This window comes from Macrotis lagotis, chromosome X (genome assembly GCF_037893015.1).
Source record: "Macrotis lagotis isolate mMagLag1 chromosome X, bilby.v1.9.chrom.fasta, whole genome shotgun sequence".
Lineage (NCBI taxonomy): Eukaryota > Metazoa > Chordata > Mammalia > Peramelemorphia > Peramelidae > Macrotis > Macrotis lagotis.
The window spans coordinates 184,556,787-184,571,690 of NC_133666.1; the positions used below are offsets into that span (position 1 = coordinate 184,556,787).

General features: G+C 37.3%; 1 pseudogene; it reads left to right on the plus strand.

Moving 5' to 3' along the window:
• Positions 1-3,362: 3,362 nt before the first annotated feature.
• Positions 3,363-12,426, plus strand: LOC141498912 (COMM domain-containing protein 7 pseudogene; annotated as a pseudogene).
• The last annotated feature ends 2,478 nt before the right edge of the window (positions 12,427-14,904 follow it).

A 14,904-nucleotide genomic window follows, 5' to 3' on the forward strand; every position in this document is an offset into this window, starting at 1 on the left:
AAAAAAAATTTAAATGGCCCGTCCCAATATTTTGTTAAAAATTGGTTTTAAAAACTTCATTTTTCAGAAAGACTCTTTGTAAAGGGTTTTATTTGACTGTTCACTGGGAAGTAGAGTTATCCCTTTCACACAACAGGAATTACAAGCATGGTGCTCACAATCTGGAAAACAAGCATGAAATTTTTTGACCCTCCTCAGAAAAGAATTATAAATTTTTATTTTCTTTTATGAGTTGTTTACAGTACCTTATTGTAAAATATGAAAAAGGTATTTAATTATAGGTTCTATGTTGTTTACTAGTTTTCAGGTGTTGTCTTCAGCTTCCAAAAAAACTACCCCCCAAATTCCCACCTAATTTGTTATGCCAACCCGAGATATATATCAAAATCATGATGGGGAAAGTCATGATGTAGAGGGGAAAACTGTATCTCTTGGGTTAAAAAGAAGTCAGATAATTTTTTGTTCATTCATTCAAGAAAAAATAACACTGACTTTAAAATATCAATAAATATTAAACTAGAACATTCCATCTATCATTTTCTGTACACTTTGAAATCTGATTCCCAGAAATTGAGGATACCTGTCAGACTATACCTGACTTTCCTATCATTCTCTCAGGAATTCCTAGAAAGAATGGTTACTTCTGCACCTCCACAAGTTTCTATCATTTCTACTTTAGTGTCAGAATCAGGGACAGAATAGTAATTCTACATTTTATTTTTCCAACAATGAATAGTTGGATGTGATTAAACTGAAGTTTAGGGGTTTCTAATAGAGTGAAGCAATTGTTTAAAAGCAGGTTTCTGGAAAAGTCTTCTCCATTGTAAATATTCTTTCTTCTCAGTGTACTTTGATTTCTTGTTCTTAGAATTTAATTCTTAAAATTCAGAGTTTTTCCTGAATCCATTCCTTTTGTCATTTCTTGCAGGATAATATTTCATTATATTCATATGCTAACATTGTTCAGTCATTCCTCAATAGATGGATATAATTACTACCAAAAATGCTATTATAAATATTTTTGTCCATATGAGTACTTTTTCTTTGTCTTTGATCTCTTTGGAACATATACATTGTAGTGATATTATTGAGTCAAAGGGTATTCATAATTTAGTGACATTTTAAATATAGTTCCAACTTGCTTTCCTGGAAAACCAGGACTAAGTGATAGCTCCAACAAAAGCAGATTAATTGGGGGTGGCTAGGTGGCGCAGTGGATAGAGCACAGACCCTGGAGTCAGGAATACCTGAGTTCAAATCCGACCTCAGACACTTAATTACCTAGCTGTGTGGCCTTGGGCAAGCCACTTAACTCCATTAGTTTGCAAAAATCTAAAAAAAAAGTGGATTAATTGGTGTCTTCCTACAGCTCCTCCAAGAGTTGTCATTTTCCCTTTGGGTCATTTTTGCCAACCTGATATATGTGACCTATAACTTCAGATTTAAAAAAAAATTATTGTTCTTATTATTTGTGATTTGAAGGATTTCTCATGTGATGCTGATAGCTTGTATTTGTTCTTTTGAGAATTTTGTGCTCTTATCCTTACCCATTTCTTTATTAGAGAAATGACTCATTTCCTATAATTTTGAACAACAGTTATTTATCAGATTGTTTCTTCAGAGATTCACCTCCCCTAAGTAATTATTTCTCCTCTAATTCATCTGTATTTTTTAATTTAAGCAAAAACTTTGATTTTATATAATCAAAATTTTCCATTTAATCTCTTGTGATCTCTATATCTTATTTGATCAAGAACTTTCTACTTAGACACAGGAGTGAATTCTTCAATTCTCCTCCAACATTTTTTATGATATAGTCATTTATATCTAAGCCACATCTTCATTGTTGTGATAGAAGATATGAGATGCTGATCTCACCTTAATTTCTCCCAGGTTGTTTTCTAGTCTCCCAGCAGTTTTTCTCAATTAATGATTCCTTTGCCTAGTAGTTAGAGTTGATTAGATTTACACACACACTATACTACTGTGATTGTTTTTGGATATTTTAGTCCTAATCTGTACCATTGATCAACTTTTCTAATTTTTAACTAACACGCAATCATTTGTTTACTATATAATTTCAGAGCTGGTTCTTCTTCTAGGCCTTTTTCCTTCCCAATGTATTGTTAGCCTTTCCATTGAGAGTCTTGGTTCCTCCAGATTAACTTTGCTATAATTTTTGTCTAGCTCTAGATCTTTGATAGTTTGACACAATTGTGAATTTATACAGATATTTACATGTTATAATTTTAATATCAATATGGTTGAATCCTAAGAAGTTTATTCCTCTCTGCTTGTTTTAGTCTACCTTTATTTTTTGAAAAAAAGTGCTTTGTAGTTTTAGTCAAATACTTCATTAGTATATAAGAATACTCAGATATTTTATAAATGCCATAGTCATTTTGACTAAAGTCTTTTTATATCCCATTCTACTAGATTTTATTGTAATGTGCAAGAGATCTGATGTTCGGGGGGGGGCGGGTTATTCTATGCCTTGCTACTTTACTGCAATTATTGATTTAATTTTATTTGAAACTTCAGGGTTTTCTAAGCAAATCATAATGCCATCTATAAAAGCAAAACTTTTGCTTTTTCTTTTCCATGAATTTCTGTGTTATTGAAGAAATATGTCAAATGATAATGGTAGTAATGGATATTCTTGCCTTATTGGAAAGACTATAATTGTTTCTCTGTTATAGATAATGTTAATTCTTGGTATTAAATAGATACTACTTACCATCACAAGGAAATGTCCAGTTATTCCTGTGCTTTCTAATACCTTTAATATATAGAGATGCTTAATTTTGTCAAAAATTTTGTCTCAGTCTCCTGGAAGACAGAGTTTTAGACCATAGCCACTTTTCTTCTGCTTCTCTCTTCACAGTACACAGGTAAGAATTGTTTTCATCCCTGGTGTGGTCCTAATGAGCCCCAATGGAGTTTAGAGAGATCCCTAAAGTCTCAGGCCTCTTGTACTCAGAGAATGAGATGGTCCTATGTCTTCCTGTGGTTTTCAGTACTCCAAGGATATACTGCCAAACTTGATCTCTCTACCCAATGCTATTTAGACCAAGTTCTTTCTCCTTCTATTCTGAGAAACCAGGACTTGGGTCTAGTTCAAGTTAGAGTTGGTTCTGACTTCTGAGGTCTTTGTTCAGAATCCTAGATAATATGAGATCCCTGGTCCACCTGCCTTACAGACTCCATAGGCTCCACTTTTACCTGAGCTAGCATATCCATACCTTATACCAGATTTTACTGTCTTTGGATTGTATTTTTGGACAATTAGTGACTGTCTGGAAGATGTTCCTTCTCTTTCTTTTTCATATTTTTGTTGGGGTACCTAAGTGAGAGTTGGGCATATGACTGGTGAGAAGAGCAAGGGTAAGGATTTTCAATCCCAGAGTGGAGTGGTGCAGTGTTTCTTGACTAAAAGGGACTTCTCTGTGAGGAAATCAAGGGACCCTGTTCTGTGTCATTTAGGGAGAAAGAATGGTGGGGAGAGCACTGGGAGACCAAAATGAAAGGGAGAAAAGTTAGACAGATGGAAGAGACTCAGTTTTGATAGTTTTATTGATTTTTGTTGGTCAATTTGTGGGAGCCTTGAAAACCAGACATTGAAGATACAGGGTCTGAATAAAAAACTTAGGTATAGAAGGGAGAGGGAATACCAGAATGACCCTCCAAGTCTTCCACCAGAGGAGGAAGGGTCACCCTCAGGGCTTCTAAGAACCGGTCTTTACATGCACTATTCCAGACTGAAACAAAACTGTAGAGTTTCCTCATCTGGTTCTGAATGGAAGACTGAGTCCTGATTGCATCATATTGCTCTTGTTGCAGAACATTCCCGTGCAACTGGTCTAGGATTGGATCCAGAAGGGTGACACAGCTGATGAGATCTGCCCGATGATTATACACAAAATATATCCTTTGGGTGCATTGAACAGAGAGGAAAAATAGAGAAAGGGTATGATGATGGCTTATAGTAGGGGAGACAACAGTTAAATAGAAAGTGGGGAGATGGTTAGCTTCTGGGAGGAAATACAATGCCTCAGATCCACAGGGGAAGGAATAAGGGAGAAAGGTTGGATCCTCCTCCCACTGAGATTGATACTTGATTAGCCCTGGGGTAGGAGAAGCCCTTCTAAGGAACTATCTTTTGTTATCCCCAAGGTCAATTGATTCTTCTCTTCTTTCCCCTCTCAATCATTCATAATTATACCTTCAGTGGGACCATATGCCTATTCTTTTAGATAATACATTTCTTTCTTCTCTCTCAAATATCTCCACTAAGGATTGTTCTCCAGTAAAAAATATTCTCTCTGCTCACTATCTCCCTTCTTCATCTGACACATTCACTGTATATATTAGTTTTTTCAAGGCAATGGGGTTAAGTGACTTGCCCAAGACCACACAGCTAGGTAATTATTAAGTGTCTGAAGCCAGATTTGAACTCAGATATTCCTGACTCCAGGGCCGGTACTCTATCCACTGCACAACCTAGCCGCCCCTTAGTACCTACTTTCCACAAAACAGTGGAAAGCAAAAGACTTCAACCTATCCTTAACTGATGGAACTATTGTAGCAGAATGTTGAGTGGGCTAGGTTGTATTTCCAGCTCGGTGAGTCCTTGAGACTGTTAAGAGAGGATGTTTGTCCCAATTTCTCCCAATTCTGAGATTCTTCTTTCTGAGGTGCCCCTTCTGAGTGGGACATCTCTTCTTCCTCCTTTCTCACTTCATTTCCCAAACAGCTCCAACTTTCCTGGCTCACATAGTCTAAATCCAAATGTTCCAGGTGAAGGACAATAAGAGAAGGGAAAGTGTTATAGACAGAGTGTAAGAGTTACTGTCCCCAAATCTCCCAATTTGAGTTTCTTTTTCATAAGGATCTTTCTGTTGGGTGATATTTCTTGTTCTCTCCCACCTCATGACCCTAAATAGTACTAACTTTGTGACTTACCTAGTTCTAGGAAAGGGACAATAAGAGAAGTGAAGGGGATGGAGACTGGAAGTGGTAGGTGTTCTCTCTACACATGTGTGTATAAATGTGAATCAGCAGCATATTTTGGCATCCATAAGCATACATGAGCAGCTTAGAGCTCACTAATACATGCAATTGTGAGCCTCCACTTGCCCCTTCCCCTCTAGATTGACTCAGGAGAAAGCCAGTGAAAGATATGATTGCCTGGGGAAGCTGATTGATGTCAAAATAGATGACAGGAATAGAGATCAAACTTTGTGAGGAATCTGAAAGAATAAAGGAAGTCTTTGTATATATATATATCTTTACTCTTTACTTTTTTACTCTTTGTGAATGCCTACATATGTGAACATTTGCACATGTTGTTATATGTGTTAATTTGTGTGGGTATTAGTGTTTATGTCTGATGTGTCAGATTGTATGTTTGCTGGGTCCTTGTCCCAGCGTTTCCATCCAAATTGGGTCCTGAGGCTGTGGAAGAATATGAAAATAATGCTGAAGAGAAGAGGGGATGTGACAGCAATGATGTGTCTGGAGGTCAAACATATGGTGAGAAAGCTATGTTGGGGAGGAAAAAAGAGAACAGAATAGCTTGGGATGGAGGGCAGGGGCCTGTGTTCCAGGAGAGAAACCAGCTGTGGAGTGGAGCTCAAGGCTGGAAACTTAGTACAGAATTTAGGAAGTGGAGGGGAAAGGGCTGAGGGGCAGGGGGTGTTGAGAGTGAGTTCCTACCTGGGAATGGGAACTGGGAGAAAGAAGCCTCAATGTTCCCTGCTGCTTACAGGAGGCTGACAACCTCTTCCAGCATGCAGATATCTCAGAGCACCCTGGCAGTCAGGCCTATTCCATAGTCCTCCAGGTAGCCACAGAAGATGAAGTCAGAGGAGGAAATGCAGTCCAAGTAGTGTAGGTTTCCCCCAGGGAAAGGGTCTGTGGTCTTGCTGCGATTGTACCTTGTACAGTCTGTATTTGAAACTTCTGAATTCATTCTCATTCAAGCTTAACAGCACCTCTAAAATGAGCTCCCAGCCACAGGCCATGCTTCCCTAGGCTCAATGACCTGCCTTCCTTGTGTCTTACTGCTCTCCCTGGGTGGGAGTGGGGTGGAAACTTCGAATACTCTTTCTTTTTCTGTTTCTGTCCCTCTCTGAGTCTGTGGTCTTGCACAGGTTCATTCTTTGCTGGAACCCAGGAAGATCCTGGGAAGGGAAGAAGATAAGATACCTAAGATGATAAGCAAAAAATACCATTCAAGATATGCAATATCCCAGTCCATCTCTCTATGACTCCTTTGTCCTGTCTTCTCTCACCTTATACCTTGTTGGGTATATAGTAGAAGATTGGGGAGGGCAGGGTTGGGGGGGTGTTCATTGCAGAGGAGAGAAATAGGAGAGGGTTTTATTTGGGTGCTGAGGAATCAACTCATAGACAGGGGCCTCAGCTATCAGAGAGGGAAGGGAGAGAGGGGGAGAGAGATAGAGACAGAGATGGAAACACGGAGATAATACCATAGCATATATTACAGTTATAGACTAGAGATAGAATTATGAAATATGAATTTATGAGCCAAAGAACACACAATTGTGGAATATAGAAGAGTACATCCTAGAAAGGACTTGCCTCTGTGTTGCTTGTCTTTTATTTTGAATATTTTATTCTTAATCTGTACCATTGATAATGTTTCTAATTTTTAACAAAATTTCTTGACAATTGCATCTTTTTTCTAGAGTGTCAGATCTGGTTCATTCCTACTTTTTTTTAGTCTTTCTCTGGAGATTCTTGGTTCCTTCAGATGAATTTTGTTTTAGTTTTGTCTAGTTCTAAATATTTGATAGTTTTATTGAGATGACATTGAATTTGTACAAATGTTTACACGATATTATCATTTTTTTATCAGTATGGCCCTAACATAAGAAGTTAATTCCTCTTTGCTTATTTAAGTTTATTTTTATTTGGTGTAGTTTTATTCATTTAATTACTGAGTGTATAAAAATGACACAGATATTTTATAAATGCTATAGTTATTTTTAGTAAAATATCTTTTTATTTCTCATTATATTGGGTTTTATTGGTAATGAACAAGATATCTGATGATCTGAGGGCTTATTTTATGTCTTGCTACTTTATTGAAATTTTAGTTTTAAAATGTCATCTACAAAAATAATCATTTGCTTTTTTCCCCCTTAGAAATATTTTTTATTTATTGTTATAACAAATACTTGAAATAATATGTCAAGCAATAGTAGTAGCAATGAACATCCTAGTCTTATTGGAAGGGCCTCTTGTGTTTCTCTTTTACATATAATGTTAGTTCTTGATATTAAATAGATACTACTTATCCTCACAAGAAAACTTCAGTTATTCCTAGGTATTCTAGTGCCTTTAACATAATGGGATGTTTGATTTTGTCAAAATCTTTGTCTTATCTACTAGGAGACATTTGTGATTTCAAGTCTTAGCCACTTTCCTTCTGTTTCTTTTTTAACAGTAAACAGGCAAGAATTTTTTCCATCCCTGGTGTAGTCCTAATGTATTACAGATTCCTCAGGTCTCAGGTCTCTCAGGGCCCAGGGCTTTCAATGGTCCTGTATCCTCCTGTGATTCCCAGTACTCCAAGGAGTACAAAGCCAAGCATGCTCTATGCTTAGTCCTATTAAAATTAACTTCTGTCCTCTGCTTCTATTCTAAGTGACCAGGATTGGGCTCCAGCTTCAAGTGTCTGATTACAAGAGTTAGTCCTGGCTTCTGAGGTCCTTGTTTAGAGTTCTTTCTGATTTCAGATTCCTGGTCCACCTGCCTTCTAGACTCTATTGCTTCCATTTTTACCTGGCTGGCTCATTAGCTTTTTACACCAGGTTCCTACAGCCTTTGGACTATCTTTTTTGTGCAGTTCTAGACTGATTGGAGGATGATACTTCCCTTTCAGATTTTCATTGGAGTATCTCTGTGAGAGTTGGATCAATGGCTACTGAGAAGAAGAGTATGGGAAAGAATTTTCAGTCTTAGAGTGGAATGAGGTAGGAATTTTTGACTGAAAGAAACTTCTCTGTAGAAGGCAAGGGACATACCTCTGTCCCGCTTGGAGAGTGGAAATGTTGGGGAGAGCACTGGAAGACCAAAATGGGAAGGAGAAAAGTCAGACACATGGAAGAGACTAAGTTTTGATAGTTTTATTTGATTTTGTAAGGCAATCTATGGGGGCCTTGAGAATAAACATTGAAGTTTCAGGGTCTGAATGAAGTTCCTTAGATAGAGTGAGAGGAAATGGTAGGAGGTCCTCAGTGCCCCTCCAAGTCTTCCACCAGGAAATGGTTGGTCTCCTTCAGAATTTCTAGTCTTTACATGTATTATTCCAGCCTGGGGAAAAAAACCGTAGAGCTTCCTCATCTGGTTCTGATTGATGGACTCAACCCTAATTGCATCATGTCTTGTTTCAGAATTCCCATGCAACTGATCTAAGCCTGGATCCAGCTGGGTGACATGATTGATGCAGGCTGTCCAATGCTAATTCACAAAATATATCTTTGGAATACATTGGACAGAGAAAAAATAAAGAAAGGGTAAGATGATGGTTTATAGGAAGGGAGATAACATTTAAATAGAAAGTGGGGATATGGTTAGCTTCTGACACAATGCCTAAGACCCACACGGAAAAGAATAGGGGAGGAAGGTGGCTACTTCATCCACTGGAATTGATCTTTGAGAAAACCTTCTAAACAATTATATTTTGTTATACCAAGGTTGTCTGACTTATCCTTCCATTCTCTCTATAGAAAACCTTCAATAGAATATATATACATATATTTATGTATACACATACACATTAGGAGGTAAAAAAACAAATCAGTTAGGCAGGAAGAAAGTTGGATATGTGGAAGCAGGAAAGCTGTGACCAAATGAATCAGAATTGTTACTTAATATCCTGTTCATGTAAACTTCCTTTAGTTATCTGCAAGATGGTCTTATTTATTGTAGTACTGATCTTGAACCACCAGAGTCAGGCCTGGCCTAAAACAAGTGTCAGGGAGGTGCTGTGTCTATACTATGACCTCTTTTGTGTATTTTGAATGAATTGGAGACAGAAGACAGGGGATTTGAGAAACTTGAGGAACTGGAAATTATTTTAGGTAAGCAGGGATTGATGCTGAAGTTATAAGGTAGGAAGAAAGGAGGAAATGGAGGAAGAGAGTGGAGTAGATATACAAATTAGAAACTAGGGTGAAACAGCAAATTTAATGGATGCTGACAGCACTTCAATCTTTCAGGGCCTTAGAAATCACAGTTCAGCCATACTTGGCAAGGATAACTGGGAGTAACTCCACTCCCTTTCTCTTTCCTATACTTTAGTCTGAGGATGTCCTTCCTTCATTTTCAATTGATATGGCTTGGAATACTTGTCCTGTTTGGAAAAATTTTGAATTATGACTTGAAGGATATTGGCACTATTCCCCAATATATTAATTTCAAAAGATAAAAACAGGCAGTTCTCAAAGGAAGGAGTCCAAATTAATCAATAAGTGCATGCAAATGCTCCAAATAAAAATGAAAGAAGTGAAAAATTAAAGCAATTATGAGGTTCTACCTCACATTAACAAAAATAACTAAAAATGGAAAATAAAGAGGAAAATAAAAATATTGAAGGAGCTCTGAGAAAACAAGCAAACTAATGCACTATTAGTAAAATTACAAATTAGTCATTCTTTAATGTAATTTAGAATTATACCCAGAAAGTCACAAAATTGAATATAAACCATTTGACCTAGACCACTACAGGGCCTATACCCCAAAGAGATCAAGAAGAGAAGAAAAAGATCCCACATGTAGAAAAAAAAAGATTTATAGTGGTTTTTTCTATTATATCAAAGATCTAAGGGAGTGCCCATCAACTAGGGGAGTTACATTATACAGATTATGCTCTATAAATTTAATTAAATATTTTTGTAACATAAAAAAATGACAAGAATAATTGTTTCAGAGAAGCATGGAAGCCTTGATGCATACTGCAGTAAGCAAAACCAGAACATTAATACTATAATACTGTATAGAAGAATTGTCTAAAGAACTCTTATTAGTGCAATGACTAACCTTGATTCTAGAGATGATTCAGTGATGAAGCATAGCATCTACCTAATGGTAGAGATGATGGTCCCAAGAGGGAGAATACATTTTTTTTGAAATGGGAAATGTAGGAATTTGTTTTGCTTGACAAGGGATTTTTTTTCTTCCTTTTTTTTTAATTGAAAGAGAATTAGAAAGGAGAGGGAGGGTAGGACCAGGGTGGAAAAAAAAGAGGAAAAGGAGAAGAAAAAGAACAAGAACAAGAACAAAGAATAGAAAAGAGGATCACTGAGACATCCTTGTATTTAGAAGTTGAACAGACCTGACTCAATATAGGAATTTAAAATAAACATATATATATGTACATGTTTGTACATATGCATGTATAAGAACATATGTCTTTGTACATGTGTATCTATTTCTGACAAAAGTTTTGTTTTTTTCCTTCTCTTCTTTTTCTCTAAGGATGGAGCAAGCTGGGGAAAGAAAATAAATTATTAATTAAAATAAATATATAAAATTTTATAAATAGGATTCATAACTTAATTTACAATGATTATTATACTTTCTAGGAAATGGAATATATTTAACTATTTAACTATTTAACTATATTTAACTATTCCCATTAGAACATAAAAAGTTTATAAAAGTGTTGATTAGGAATGTTGATTTCACCTTGGCTCTCCATTGTCTAAACAATCCTATTTTTATGTCTTATAAAAAGAACCTGGCCTAGTTCCACTCTCTTGATGGTCAGTTTCTAGAATTATTATTGCTCCCTGCTCATCTTGCCAAAAGTCAACTGTGTTCAAAAGGACCCAGAAATTTGGGTCTGGACCTCTCACTTTTACAGTTAAATCTGGACCTCTCAAACTTACAAGCTTACTTCCAAGTCTGGATATGTCCATCTGTGACTACTCATTCACTTAAGATCAGGGAAAAGTAAACGGAAAAAAGACAGCCTCACATCTAAGCTCACCTAGCGAATATATGCACCTTAAATACCATGTGTTCATGACTGCATGGTGATTTGGGTGAAGAAGAGGGTGAGCCATCCCTCTCCTCACCCTAGCCCTTCTCCATCTTTTAAGTTGTCTCTAAATAGTCATCATATACTTCACTGTAAAAAGGGAAGAGAGAGCTCCAAAGTAGGGATACCCTCTTTTAAACATTAGTCATTAGCACTTCCTGACCAGTGGCCAACAGGGGATTCTTTATCCTCCCAATGTATAAGCCTTTCATAAATAAGTCACACATGACCAGAAGAGTGCCCACAAAGTATGGTCAGCTGGAACTAATTAAGCATAACCCTGAGCATGTTTTATGAGATAACAGCCCTTGTTACACTGGTCAATAGAATAGAGCAATATATCCCCACTCATCACTGCTCTAGATGCCTCAACTCCTGGCATCTTCTATTGACTCCTCTTTGGCCTCTACTTTCCATGCCTCCCTTTCTCTGTCTTCTTCCTTGAAGAAACATCCTGCTTCTTCCCACAGACCCCTTCATTTCAAAGGGAGATTCAGAGTTGGGGATTCTTTGGAATTCTGTCCATTTAGTAGATCATTCTTCTCCTTAAAGTCTCTTCACTCTCTGTGAACATTGGCCAAAGACAGGTTGCCGTCTAATAAGAAAATGAGTTCCAAGTGACGGCAAAATAAGAGGTGAAGCCATCTACTAAGCTTGTAGTTGTGTTCACCTCCTTAGAAAGGAAACAAAATTTTGGAACAATTGCTGTCTGGAATGTTAACAAGAGTCAATAAGGTATGAATAAAAGAAAATGTTGAGCTGCAGTAAAGACCAAGGATTCAATCAAGGTTTCACAACTTTCTTCAAAAATACTCAGGAACAGGCGGCGGCGTCGGCGATCTGGGTGAGGCTGCACCCGGCCGGGGCAGGACCGTGGCGCGCCTTCACTTCACGCGGGACCCCGTCTCCAAATCCGTAGGGAGCGACATGCTGCATCTGAACCAGCTCAGCGGGGAGCAGTTTGCAACGCTGACTGAAGTGATTTTCTACTTTTTGGTTCAACCCAAGGAGGTTGAAACATTCCTGGCTAAACTGTCTGATTTTGCTGCCACCCATCAGATCAGCCTCGGGCCCTTAAAGAATTTTGTGACAAGCCTTCTTCTCCTAGTGCCTAATGAGACTTCAGGGAGCAGTGAACTGCAGAAAGTGGGGAGTATTTTTTTACAATTGAAGTTGGTGGTTAAAAAAGGAAACCAAACTGAAAATGTGTATATAGAGTTAACCCTGCCTCAGTTCTATAACTTTCTGAGTGAGATGGAACGTGTCCGAGCCAGCATGGAGTGTTTCTGCTGAAGGGGAAGGAAGAAGAAGATAACCAGTTTATCCTTGTGGCCTGCTCTGTAACAGCTTAGAGGCTGGAGTATCTCCAAAAAGGGTCACAGTTCTGTTCTAGGAAGCCCGATAAAATTACCATTATAAACTCATGATTCATCCCACAGGCCATGTCTCAAATATTTAAACCATTGGGAGCTGGAAAAATCCAGCCAGTCTGTGATACGCTCCTCCTTTTCTGACTTCTAGAACTCCCATTTCTCAAACTTCCAAGATCAACAGTCTAACTACAGAACAGAGTTAACTTGAAATTAGGCAGGGGAGGACCTAGCTATCAGCAACCCGAGAGCTAGAATCTGAAAAAGCAAACAAAAATGTGCATTTAACATGTATAATAGGGATTCTCTCATATGAGACCCTATTTTAATGATATGTATGTAAAAAATCAAGAGCTCCTCTTTGGAGACCTTGACTCAGTCTTCCCTTCTGCATCTGGTCTGTGAAGGTCATCTTCTGAGCTTCCTTAGGAGTCTTTTTCCCTGGATGAGTAGCCATTGAACAGAGTTCTGCCTTATTTAAATGTCTAATAAAGGGTTTGAAGAAGGAAAAAAATACTCAGGAACAGATGGAAAGAAAAGTGACAGTAGCCTCTTCCAAAATTACAAAGCGTAATTCAGATGTTACCTCTAATAATCATCATAACCTTCTGTCATTAACCCTATGGCAAATAAAGTACCTAAGTCCACTCAAAATGATCTTATGACTTTGGAAGCCCCAAAAGGTCTCCAAATCAAGATATAATTCTATTTCCCTTAACTCAGATACCTATTCTGGCACTATTCTTCCCACAGAAGCACAAAGTCATTCTCTAACACTTGCTCTTCATCAGGGAACCATGTTTCCAAAGGGCATCATTAAAAGTTTAGAGTTTCTTTTGCTCCCAGTCATGGAAGAACAATTAGGCAACAGTGGGAATCAGTCCCAGAGGTAGGTGAAGGATTTTTTTTAATTTTAAAGGATGAGCTTATTAAAACTAAAGTTACAACTTTTTTTTTCTCTTCAACAAGTTTCCTGGAGAATGTTTGTGGTTTCTCTGAAGTGATATGGTCTATACTCTGAAGTAATAATTAACTGGAAAAGAAAAAACTAAGGTTATCCAGAAAAAGGTCCCTGGTCAGAAACATAGAGGGAGAAAGAGGGGAATTCAGCCTCTGATGATTTCTGCTAACTTCAAGTAGTTCCAAGGAGTAACAAAAACCATGTATGATCATGGAGCAATTTTGTAGTTACATCCAGAGAATAGTAATAATAATGACAACAATAATAACTCACATTTCTATAGCACTTTAAGGTTTGCAAAGAGCTTTTCTAACATTGACCCTGCAAGACAGGTAACACAAGTATCTTTATATTTAAGATAAAATATCTGTTTTACAGTTAAAGAAAATGAGGCTTGAGAAAGTTAACTTACTTGACAATGGACATCATGTAGCTAGTAAGCATCTGATAAAGAAACTGTACCTTTATTTCCTCACTAAGTTTAGTGTATTTTTTCCTATCCCTTGTTGTCCCCTCCAAGAATGGGATATAGTAAATGGCTCTAGGCTTTGAGGAGAGCAACTGTATGATTGGTGAGGAATATAACACTATAGAGAAGGGAGGAAGAAGAGTGCTGTAACTGGAGTTGGGAGATGCATCTTCTGAATTCAAACCCAGCTTCAGACACTTCAGACACTAAGCTTTATAAATGTGGGGATTTGTCCAATTTGAGCTCACCTTTAGGATAGAAAAAGGTGGGTACTGGGACTCGGTAGAGTCTGGCATGCTGCAGAGATGCTTCAAGACCTGAAAATATGAGGTTCTAGGTTTTTATCTCTTCCCATATAGTATTATTGGCCTCTGAGGATGGATAATATACCTGAATTTTAATAATTTTTGTATATAAAAAGAGAAGGTCTGGTAATGTGGTAAGAGGAATGTAAATGGACAGAAGTTTAGTAAATGAATGAGTCTGAGATTATGTGAATGGTTTATATAAAATTGATAATTAGTTTACCCTGAGTTATACAGATGTTAAAAATTAGAAGCAGAACATGAATTTATTAAGCACCTACTAAATACAGTGCATTACATAAATCCTTGAGCTAGGCATGGAAGATAGGAAAATATCTCTTACCTTCAAGGAGCTTACACATGTACAGGAATAATAAATGCAAAGAAATTGGAGGAGGGGAGCATTAAGAAAGGTTTTATTGAGAAGATACCCAAGCTGTCTTGAAAGAAGATAAGGATTGTTAAAGAGCAGAGAAAAAAGCATGGAGGAAGAGTTTATATGAATGCATGAAGACAAGAAATGGATGAGTTCATGAAGACTGGAGAAAGGAGGAGAGATGGGGCAAAATATGAAACAAGTTTATAAAGCTAGGTGGGGAGTCTCAAATACCAGCCCAGGGTATATTTTATTCTATCAATAAACACACACATACATGAACATATACATATATATGTTTTCAAATGACTCTCTTTATATATAAATATATAAAGAGAGTCATTTGAAAATT